The 12,473-nt window shown below is 40.7% G+C and overlaps 1 non-coding gene across 1 annotated transcript; it reads left to right on the top strand.

The window, feature by feature from the left end:
- The first annotated feature begins 9,871 nt into the window (after positions 1-9,871).
- On the top strand, positions 9,872-9,945 carry trnaa-cgc. The gene has a single exon. It is a non-coding gene; the product is annotated as a tRNA-Ala (tRNA).
- Positions 9,946-12,473: the final 2,528 nt, after the last annotated feature.

The raw sequence follows: 12,473 nt of genomic DNA on the forward strand, positions 1-12,473 counted from the left end.
CCAAATCTATAGTTTGTTAACAAGAACTTTGTGGAGTGGTTGAAAAACTAGTTTTAATGACTCCAACCTATGTGTATGTAAACTTCCGACTTCAACTGTATATTCCACACTATGAGGTTGGAATAATACTGTGAAATTGTGAAAATGATGATAATGCTCTTTTAGTGTAAGAGGTGTTTACAAATAAATGTCAGCCTATTTTGGTGGGATGGAGTTTGGGCCTGTAAATTAGTTAATAGACCAATAAGAAACAGCTAGTTTTCAGTTTTCCCCTCCCCATTCAGACCACTCCCAGACAGTGGTGTTTGTTCATGGATGCCAAGGGAAGCAAGGCTTCTCAAAAAAATGTACCAATAAAAACATTAAAAAACATACAATTATGTATATTTTTGTCTCTCTGTGTTTCATAACGTTCCTTCAATTCGCAAGAGGCTGAATGTATCTCACAGGAGAAAGCATCCGAGCGAGCGAACAACGTGTAGGCAATCTATCTGATGCTGTCTGGTCGAAACGAGTATGACATGTTGCCACCCGTAGCATTGAAGGCAAGGGAAGCCAGGGAGCATCTGCCAATCATTTGCCAATCAGCGTTGAGCTAAACTGAGCGAGCTCAACTGTGAACTGTCCTGGAGCACCAAAAGAACGTGTAAAGGGAAGCCAGCTTGGATTTGGCATCACTCCTATTTAAATCTCATTGAGAGCATATGTCATTGACAGAAAAACTTGAGTTGTTGCATAGTTGTGTTGCGGTCCTCCGGTGGCTAGCTAGCCAGCTAGTTAAAATTGCCCCTTTCCTAAATTAGCCATAGATGGAGATAGGGATTTGTACTTGTGGTTTTACTTAATTCTCCGTACTGGCCAATGATTATAACGGCGATTCTGATCCAACCATTGATTCATTCATTGGCTTCCCCAGTGATTTTACCTAAGCACCGCTACTGCTCCTCAGATCCTCAAAAAGTTATACAGCTGCACCATCGAGAGCATCCTGACTGGTTGCATCACTGCCTGGTATGGCAACTGCTCGGCCTCTGACCGCAAGGCACTGCAGAGGGTAGTGCGTACGGCCCAGTACATCACTGGGGCCAAGCTTCCTGCCATCCAGGACCTCTATACCTGGCGGTGTCAGAGGAAGGCCCTAAAAATTGTCAAAGACTCCAGCCACCCTAGCCATAGACTGTTCTCTCTGCTACCGCACGGCAAATGGTACCGGAGCGCCAAGTCTAGGTCCAAAAGGCTTCTTTACAGCTTCTACCCCCAAGCCATAAGACTCCTGAACAGCTAATCAAATGGCTACCCGGACTATTTGTATTGTTCTTTTGGACCATTTTAATTTAAAACAATCACAGTAAAATACTTAATTGATTGAAATGATTGGATATTGAGATAAAACCGATGTATTTTTTCTGGTTTCTAAAAAGACTAACAAAACGTCCTTTTTAAACTAATATACAACATTTCCTGTAGCTTTTCATCTTCTACTGCTCTCACACCCTTCACATGCTATCCATATTTCTAGTTGTTTACTTGAACTGTTACACAGAGCTTTGTTCGTGAAACCAAATTGAGACGTTTCATTGTGGCCACTTGATATGATTTGCTGTTCACGGTGCAATGCAAGTTATCTATGGGTGGTCATAGGAAAGTGAAGATACTGAAAAGCTTTGAAAGTCAATGTATTTCAAATGAATAAATGCAATATAAAACCCGCTATTGAGCATTGCTTATAAAGGTTTAATTAGTTTTTTTCATAGTTATGTAACTGCAAACGCATATTAGGAGTCACCTCTAGAACAATCTACACACACAGACACACAGACACGGGCTGAAATAGACACCAACGCTCCAGACAGCTTGAAGGAGACAAGGCTCAAATTCAGAGTGACCCTATTAAAAATGCATCCCTGCTATTTTGGCAAATAAAACACAGGACGAAATGACATGAAATAAAGGATAGGAAACAACCTTCACCTATGTTTATGAAGGATTTAATGATTATATTTAAGTGAAACCAGTACTTTTCTCTTACCAAGAAAATGAAATTAAATGATTTGCACATCTCTACAAGTGGTAATGTGTACATGAAACCTAAATAAAGATTATCAATACACTACCAGTCAAAAGTTTGGACAAACCTACTAATTTAAGGGTTTTTCTTTATTTTTACTATTTTTTACATAGTAGAATAATAGTGAAGACATCTAAACTATGAAATAACACATATGGAATCATGTAGTAACCAAAAAAAAGTGTTAAACAAATCAAAATATATTTTATATTTGAGATTCTTCAAATAGCCACCCTTTGCCTTGATGACAGCTTTGCACACTCCTAACAGTACGCTGGTTCCAACATCAGTAACTTCAATGGGAGAAAAAAAGCACATGGTATAAATAACACATTCCTTAAGTTGGTTTTAATAGGCACGCAACAAATATACAAATCAAACACTGATATTTAACACATTTCAAAACCATTTTCTTGGAATGAATACTACATTTAAGGACCAGTGGCGACTTTAGAGTAGACAGGGCTGAAATGCTTTACAGAGATTGCAACTTCAATGAATGCCTTTCAAAATAAGAGACAAAAACATAGCCTGCCTATAGAACGTTACTCAGAAACAATGGTTGTAACAATGTGATAAATCTCAAATAAACATAATCAGACTAACAGAGCAGGTTTAGATTGAGTGATATGTTAAAGGTTTGAGGAGTTATAGTGCTGTGAAAAAGTATTTTCCCCTTCTGATTTTCTCTATTTCTGACACTTGAGTGCTTTTAGATCTTCAACCAAAACCTAATATTAGAAAAAGGGAACCTGAGCAAACAAATAACACAACATTTTGATAGTTATTTCAATTATTTTCAAAACTAAGTTATGCAACACCCAATGCCCCTGTTTGAAAAAGTATTTGCCCCCTTACAATCAATAACTGGTTGTGCCACCTTTAGCTGCAATGACTGCAACCAAAGATGTTGGCCCAGTCTTTCATGCAGAAATGCTTTAAGACATTTTAGGGTTTTCGAGCATGAACTGCTCATTTCAGATCCTGCCACAACATCTCAAAACGGGTTTAGGTCTGGACTTTGACTAGGCCATTCCAAAACTTTAAATGTGTTGCTTTTCAGCCATTCTGATGTAAACTTGCTTGTGTGGTTTGGATCATTGTCTTGCTGCATGACCCAGCTGTGCTTCAGCTTTAGCTTATGAATGGATGGTCTGACATTCTCGTTCAGAATTATCTGATACAGAGCAGAATTCATGGTTCATTCTATTAAGGCAAGTCGTCCAGGTCCTGAGGCAGCAAAGCATCCCCAAACCATCACACTACCACCACCATGCTTGACCATTGGTATGAGGTTGTTACTGTGGAATGCAGTTTTTGGTTTTCGCCAGACATTACGGGACCCTTGTCTTCCAAAAAGTTCCACTTTTGACTCATCTGTCCATAGAACATTCTTCCAAGAGTCTTGACGATCATACAGGTGCTTTTTGGCAAACTTGAGAACAACTTTTTGGACGGCATGGATCCTGTTATATCTGGCATGGCATGGGTCCCACAGTGTGATAAATCTCAAATAAACACAATCAGATAAATAGAGCAGATTTAGATTGAGTGATATGTTAAAGGTTTGAGGAGTTATAAACCTACAGTAATTAAATAATTGTAATTCATAAAAAAAACTATTGACATAGATCATTATTCCAATTAATAATGCAGAAAAACGAATAAGTAGGCAGGATAAGGCAATTAAATACATTCCCTTTTTGCTTGTAACAAGTCATATTTTCAGAAAACTAAATTGTGCTTCTTGGTAATCAAACTGGGTTATTTCGATAAATTTCTTAATTAATGTCCTTATATACGAATGCTTCCCACAGTTGTGTCAAGTTGGCTGGATGTCGTTTGGGTGGTGGACCATTCTTGATACACATGGGAAACTGTTGAGCGTGAAAAACCCAGCAGCGTTGCGTGTGGCCCAGTATGTGCACTCGAGTGTGTGTGTGAGTCTACACTGTGTGTGTATGTCACACTATATTTATCAGAAGGGAAAAATACTTGTCCAGAAAGACTTTGTCTCTAATCATTAGTGTCATTCTCCATCACACACACGCATGCACACAGCAGCATTGCAGTTCTTGGCACAAACCGCTGCGCCTGGCACCTACTACCATACCCCGTTCAAAGGCACTTAAATATTTTGTCTTGCCCATTCACCCTCTGAATGGCACACATACATGTCTCAATCCATGTCTCAATTGTCTCAAGGTTTTAAAATCTTTCTTTAACCAGTCTCCTCCCCTTCATCTACACTGATTGAAGTGGATTTAAGAGGTGACATCAATAAGGGATCATAGCTTTCACCTGGATTTACCTGGTCAGTCTATGTCATGGAAAGAGCAGGTGTTCCTAATGTTTTGTACACTCAGTGAATATTTGGCCTTGTGTTTTAGGTTATTGACATGCTGAAAGGTGAATTTGTCTCCCAGTGTCTGTTGGAAAGCAGACTGAACCAGATTTCCTCTAGGATATTGCCTGTGCTTTGCTCTATTTCATTTATTTTTATCCCCCCCCCCCAAAAAAATGCAGTTTTACTTTTTTTTGAATATTTTTACTCTGTGGAGGCTTCCTTCTTTTCACTCTGTCATTTAGTTTAGTATTGTGGAGTAACTCAAATGTTCTCCTATCACTGCCATTAAACTCTGTAACTGTTTTAAAGTGACCATTGGCCTCATGGTGAAATCCCTGAGTGGTTTCCTTCCTCTGTAATTTTGTAGTGAGTGGGTGTATTGATACACCATCCAAAGTGTAATTAATAACTTCACCATGCTCAAAGGGATATTAAATGTCTGCTTCTTTCCATTTTACCCATCTACCAATAGGTGCCTTTGTGAGGCATTGGAAAACCTCCTTGGTCTTTGTGGTTGAATATGTGTTTGAAATTCACTGCTCAACTGTAGGACCTTACAGATGATTGTATGTGAGGGTTAGAGAAATTCGGTAGTCATTAAAAAATCATGTTAAACACTATTATTGCACACAGTGAGTCCATGCAACTTATTATGTGACTTGTTAAGCACATTTTTACTCCTGAACTTATTTAGGCTTGCCTTATCAAAGAGGTTGAATACTTACTGACTCAAGACATTTCAGCTTTAAATATTTTATTAATGTGTAAACATTTCAAAAAACAAAATTCCACTGTGACATTATGGGGTATTGTGTGTAGGCCAGTGACAAAAAATCTAAATGTAATGCATTTTAAATTTAGGCTGTAACACAACAAAATGGAGGAAGTCAAGGGGTGTGAATACTTTCTAAAGGCACTGTATAACAAATAATTGTCACTTATGTATACCAAAAATGTGAATGTAAAAAAAATAAGTACAAGCTGCTCTATGGAATGTTGACGATGAGTTATGAACAAAAATAGAGAAGTAACTGTACAGTGAATAACAATGAACGAAGTGCACCGTGGTTTAACACAAAAATAAGGTTTCCCTTACATTTTTCAAACATATTTTAAACGATTGTGCGTTGCACCTTTTTGTCCATGCTCTCATATAATAATTCAGGACCAAAGCTGAGGTACTATCTCTTTAATGAAATTCAGTTTCTCCTGGGTCATATACCCATGAAGTAAATTCAACTTCCTTTTGGCTGGAAAGTGTACTGTGCTGCAAAATGAATAGGCTAGTATGTGGAACCAAAATACAAATTAAGGAATAAGTACCAAATTACACAAAAGTGGTAATAACAGAAGAAAAAAATGATACAGTGTATGGTATAAAAGTGATCTCCAATTACCAATGCTACACAGTTGATTCAGGAGTACCAACAGTGGAAGATACAGTGGGGGAAAAAAAGTATTTAGTCAGCCACCAATTGTGCAAGTTCTCCCACTTAAAACGATGAGAGAGGCCTGTAATTTTCATCATAGGTACACGTCAACTATGACAGACAAAATGAGAAAAAAAATCCAGAAAATCACATTGTAGGATTTTTAATGAATTTATTTGCAAATTATGGTGGAAAATAAGTATTTGGTCAATAACAAAAGTTTCTCAATACTTTGTTATATGCCCTTTGTTGGCAATGACACAGGTCAAACGTTTTCTGTAAGTCTTCACAAGGTTTTCACACACTGTTGCTGGTATTTTGGCCCATTCCTCCATGCAGATCTCCTCTAGAGCAGTGATGTTTTGGGGCTGTTGCTGGGCAACACGGACTTTCAACTCCCTCCAAAGATTTTCTATGGGGTTGAGATCTGGAGACTGACTAGGCCGCTCCAGGACCTTGAAATGCTTCTTACGAAGCCACTCCTTCGTTGCCCGGGCGGTGTGTTTGGGATCATTGTCATGCTGAAAGACCCAGCCACGTTTCATCTTCAATGCCCTTGCTGATGGAAGGAAGTTTTCACTCAAAACCTCACGATACATGGCCCCATTCATTCTTTCCTTTACACGGATCAGTTGTCCTGGTCCCTTTGCAGAAAAACAGCCCCAAAGCATGATGTTTCCACCCCCATGCTTCACAGTAGGTATGGTGTTCTTTGGATGCAACTCAGCATTCTTTGTCCTCCAAACACGACGAGTTGAGTTTTTACCAAAAAGTTATATTTTGGTTTCATCTGACCATATGACATTCTCCCAATCCTCTTCTGGATCATCCAAATGCACACTAGCAAACTTCAGACGGGCCTGGACATGTACTGGCTTAAGCAGGGGGACACGTCTGGCACTGCAGGATTTGAGTCCCTGGCGGCGTAGTGTGTTACTGATGGTAGGCTTTGTTAATTTGGTCCCAGCTCTCTGCAGGTCATTCACTAGGTCCCCCCGTGTGGTTCTGGGATTTTTGTGATCATTTTGACCCCACGGGGTGAGATCTTGCGTGGAGCCCCAGATCGAGTGAGATTATCAGTGGTCTTGTATGTCTTCCATTTCCTAATAATTGCTCCCACAGTTGATTTCTTCAAACCAAGCTGCTTACCTATTGCAGATTCAGTCTTCCCAGCCTGGTGCAGTTCTACAATTTTGTTTCTGGTGTCCTTTGACAGCTCTTTGGTCTTGGCCATAGTGGAGTTTGGAGTGTGACTGTTTGAGGTTGTGGACAGGTGTCTTTTATACTGATAACAAGTTCAAACAGGTGCCATTAATACAGGTAACGAGTGGAGGACAGAGGAGCCTCTTAAAGAAGAAGTTACAGGTCTGTGAGAGCCAGAAATCTTGCTTGTTTGTAGGTGACCAAATTCTTATTTTCCACCATAATTTGCAAATAAATTCATAAAAAATCCTTCAATGTCATTTTGTGGAATTTTTTTTCTCAATTTGTCTGTCATAGTTGACTTGTACCTATGATGAAAATTACAGGCCTCTCTCATCTTTTTAATAATAATAATAATAATAATATGCCATTTAGCAGACGCTTTTATCCAAAGCGACTTACAGTCATGCGTGCATACATTTTTTTTTGTGTATGGGTGGTCCCGGGGATCGAACCCACTACCTTGGCGTTACAAGCGCCGTGCTCTACCAGCTGAGCTACAGAGGAGAACTTGCACAATTGGTGGCTGACTAAATACTTTTTTCCCCCACTGTAATACAATTGTACCACATCAGTGAAAAACATATACTTGAGAGATCTGAAGTGACCTAAACAAAAAAGGGCAATAAGTTAATAGAAACAAAATGTGCTTGGCAGCATTAAGTGGTTTCCCTTTAAAGAAAAAGACAAGAACCGCAATGCAGTAGAGTTGAACAGAAGTAATCTGTCCACGTCATTGTCCAGTGTGAATAACCAAGAGTCCACTTAAGAGGTTTGAGTGTGGCATGCCAAAGTGCCTCAGAAATTCTGCTGGTGTCGCTTCTTGGCCTCGATGGCATCCAGGTTGGGCTGGCGCTTGGCCAGGTAGCGCTGGCGGATGTCCTTGATCTCCTGCTCCATCTGGGGGTCAAGGGAGGCCAGCCACAACCTCAGCTCCTCCACACTCCATGTTCGCATAAAGGGGGTCCCCTTTATTACTGCATGCTATTTACCCTCAAATATGACGCTGATCCACGCATAGCATGCAATGTTCACGCAAAGTCATCAATTATACTAAGCTTGAACTTGAGCTGAAAGACGCGTAAGAATCCCAGGTTCAAACCATACAGACACCACCAATATAATTACAAAACACCTGGTCTAAACCTTGCACATTTAACCATGGCGTCCTTAGAAGTACTTTGTGCTTTCAGGGTTTCAGATTGCATAAAGTTGAAGTTCACCCTAAGAACTCTTTACCAATTAATGTTTAGATCCTTACAAAATCCCCAAATACAGGCTCTCGATAACGACTGATAAGACGCGTGAGCACTAAGGCTCACACACATTGCACCGAATGTGGATCTAGCGTTCGTCTGCCATCTGACTGCTGATATTTTCACACGATTCTCCATGTAAAATTGCGGTTCGCAAATTCAAGCCAGCACTCTGTTCAAATCAAATCAAATGTTATTTGTCAAATGCTTCATAAACAACAGGTGTGGACTAACATTGAAATGCTTACTTACGGACCCTTCCCAACAATGCAGAGAGAAAGAAAATAGAGAACGAGGTGCTAGGTATTCTCGGCCAGCAAACGTTATTGGTGCGTCTGAGCATTTATAGTGGCTAGGCTATATGCCAGATTAGGATCTCATGCCTGGTTATGTTTCCTCTTGGGATTCCCCCTTGGTTTTTACGAGCACTATACAGCTAATTATTGCCCCCTCAATCAATAAAGTAAAAATAACAGTGTAGAGAGCCTTGAGAAGCCCCTGACAACCTACTGGTCCAGAAGAGCAGCTGATAGACTCACCGTAGAGCACAGTGGGTAAGAGAGATCAAATGGACAGGTTATTAATGGAGATATGGACACACCTTTGGCTCGTCCATACAGGCATGGATGACTGTGTGTTCAATATGAGATACACCCAACAAAGAACGGCAAAGAACCATGGGACAATAACTCAATGGCTATTTGTTTGTAACTGGTAAGCCTTATTTTTGGATTTGAGACACCTAGATCGTCCTTTGAGAGTTTGTTCCATCCCCAAAACAGACCTTCTAGTGAGTTCCAAAGTCAGGTGAAAGACATGGAGAGTGGGGGATGATGGGAACTGGCCTAAACAATGGGACGAATAGAGGCTGTTCTGTATGCTATATAGTGAAAAAGTAGTCTCCACATCTCTGAAATTGCAACTGATTTAAGTTTGCAGAGACTCCTTTTTAACTAAAGTATAGGCTATATTTAATTTTATCGTACATCTTTTCTAAACCTAAGGGCTGGGTGTGCAGCAAATCACCACTGAAAAATACCTTCTTCCCCTGTCAATGTTATAGGGCGGTGCACAATTGGCCCAGCGTCGTCCAGGGTAGAGGAGGGAATGGCCGGCAGGGATGTTGCTCAGTTGATGTTGCTCAGTTGCAACGCCAGGGTTGTGGGTTCGATTCCCACGGGGGGCCAGTATGAATAAAATAATAATGTATGCACTCACTAACTGTATGTCGCTCTGGATAAGAGCGTCTGCTAAATGACTAAAATGTAAAAAAATGTAAATGTTAGACAGACCCTATTATATGAGTAGCTACCTACTTCTAGGTGACCAGGCAGATGTATTGAATTAGATGCATTCCTGCATTGTTATTTAAAGTGGAAAAACATTGGCTTTGACTTTGTAGTCATGCAAGTTTAAATTAGAAAGAAAACACATTTACAGTCATCTAGAATTCACTGTTTTAAGAAACTTAAAAGAAATAAGCAAAGAGAGGCACTCGGGAAGGATTGATGGTCTTGGTCTTTCACAGTCAGGCCAACCCAAGCTGTCCTGTGCAAGTAGGCTAATAGTCCCGTGTAGCTCAGTTGGTAGAGCATGGCGTTCGCAACGCCAGTGTTGTGGGTTCGATTCCCACGGGGGGCCAGTATGAAAATCTATGCACTCACTAACTGTAAGTCGCTCTGGATAAGAGCGTCTGCTAAATTATTAAAATGTAAAAATGTAGCAGGCCTACCATTAAAACAGGGCAGCAGGTAGCCTAGCAGTTAGAGCATTGGGCCAATAACTGAAAGGTTGCCGATTCGAATCTCAGAGCCAACAAGGTGAAACAAATCTGCCAAAGTGCCCTTGAGCAAGCCGCTTAACCCTAATTGCGCCTGTAAGTCACTCTGGAAAAGAGCGTCTGCTAAATGATTAAAACTGATAAATGTAAACATTTCACAGGTTTCAGATTTTTCAAAAATATATCAGGTTTTCACCCTCAAAGTCACACTTTTGCAGAAAAACAACACAATTGTATGTTCTAAGTCCACAACAATGCTTACACTTCATCAGGAGACCACTTTTGAGATCTGTGAAAAATCTAAGACATTTTGAATTTTTAAGTGTAGTTACCCTTTAATTCAAGTGTGCAGGCACCTAGCACTGTTGTTTGGTTAGCAGTGTTTCTGTAAAAATAAAGACAAACCCTGGAGTGAGTAGGTGTGTCCAAACTTTTGACTGGTACTATATATACAAAAGTATGTGGACACCCCTTCAAATGAGTAGATTCGGCTATTTTAGCCAAACCGGTTGCTGACGTGTATACGATCGAGCCCACAGCCATGCAATCTCCATAGACAAACATTGGCAGTAGAATGGCCTTACTGAAGAGCTCAGTGCTCAGTGACTTTCAACGTGGCATCGTCATAGGATGCCACCTTTCTAACAAGTCAGTTAGTCAGATTTCTACCCTGCTAGAGCTGCCCCGGTCAACTGTAAGCGCTGTTATTGTGAAGTGGAAACGTCTAGGAGCAACAACGGCTCAGCCGCGAATTGATAGGCCACACAAGCTCACACAGTGGGACCGCCGAGTGCTGAAACGCGTAAAAATCGTCTGTCCCCGGCTGCAACACTCACTACAGAGTTCCAAACTGCCTCTGGAAGCAACGTCAGCACAATAACTGTTCGTCGGGAGCTTCATTAAATGGGTTTCCATGGCCGCACACAAGCCTAAGATCACCATGCACAATGCCAGGCGTCTGTTGGAGCTGTGTAAAGCTCGCTGCCATTGGACTCTGGAGCAGTGGAAACGCGTTCTCTGGAGTGATGAATAAGACTTCACCAACTGGCAGTCCGATGGACGAATCTGGGTTTGGCGGATGCCAGGAGAACACTACCTACCCCAATGCATAGTACCAACTGTAAAGTTTGGTGGAGGAGAAATAATGGTCTGGGGCTGTTTTTCATTGTTTGGGCTAGGCCCCTTAGTTCCAGTGAAGGGAAATCTTAACGCTACTGCATACAATGACATTGTAGACGATTCTGTGCTTCCAACTTTGTGGCAACAGTTTGGGGAAAGCCCTTTCCTGTTTCAGCATGAAAATGCCCCTGTGCACAAAACGAGGTCCATACAGAAATGGTTTGTCGAGATCGGTGTGGAAGAACTTGACTGGCCTGCACAGAGCCCTGACCTCAACCCCATCGAACACCTTTGGGATAAATTGGAACGCCGACTGCGAGCCAGGCCTATAGCAGCAAACGGGGGACCAACTCGATATTAATGCCCATGATTTTGGAATGAGATGTTCGACGAGCACTTGCCGTGAATACTGTTCTTCTTGTACAGAAACCAGAGTTTGGCCCCCAAAATAAGCTTCCTCTCATTACACAAACACCAACTCATTCTATGGAATGCATGCTCAGTCAGACAGGAGCCATCTTCCTCACGTGAATGGAATGTGGCTTGTTAGGTTTATCACCTAAAGCATCGTAAATCTACTGCCAGTGTTAACACAGACACATGAGAGTTCTAAGAACCCTATTGCAGAAAAAAACCATTTGATGCAATAACAGTATTATAGCATAATCTTGTAATTTTTGCTCTCACATTCTAAAAACATATCAGTTCGTCATTATGGGGTAGTGGAGGTATACGCCATATCAGTTAATAAGGCTGATGGAACAGATCAGAATGTTGAGCTTAAAATATTGATAGACTTCACATTTTAAGCGCAGCAATGTGCACACGGCTGTAGGCCTATGCGCAAATGTTCAAAAATTTAATTTGCAGGAAAACATTGTCCTAAAATGCGCACCGCACATGGGAGCGGTTTCATGGACAAAAACAGGGGAGATCTAAAGATGCAACAACTGTCATGGGTTGCTAATGTGAATAAGATAATGCCTTTGGCTGCGAGACAATGAAAAAAAGTTCATTTGAAAACAAACTGAACAGAAGAGCACATATGAGGAAGTCTTTATAAAATAATTGCCTCCACGTTTCTATGGTGGAGTTTTGGCTATAGTCTAATTTTAAGTAAGGGATGACATGCCTCACAATATTAAGTAAAACGTCCAGGTTTCAAACAATTAAGGAAGAGGGAAAATATAGCAATGCTAATGATAGGCCTAACCATCTTCTGGTAGATGGAAAAGCTTTCCCAAAAAGCTTTTCAATTAAATGTTAACTA

The sequence above is a fragment of the Coregonus clupeaformis genome, chromosome 12 (genome assembly GCF_020615455.1).
Source record: "Coregonus clupeaformis isolate EN_2021a chromosome 12, ASM2061545v1, whole genome shotgun sequence".
Lineage (NCBI taxonomy): Eukaryota > Metazoa > Chordata > Actinopteri > Salmoniformes > Salmonidae > Coregonus > Coregonus clupeaformis.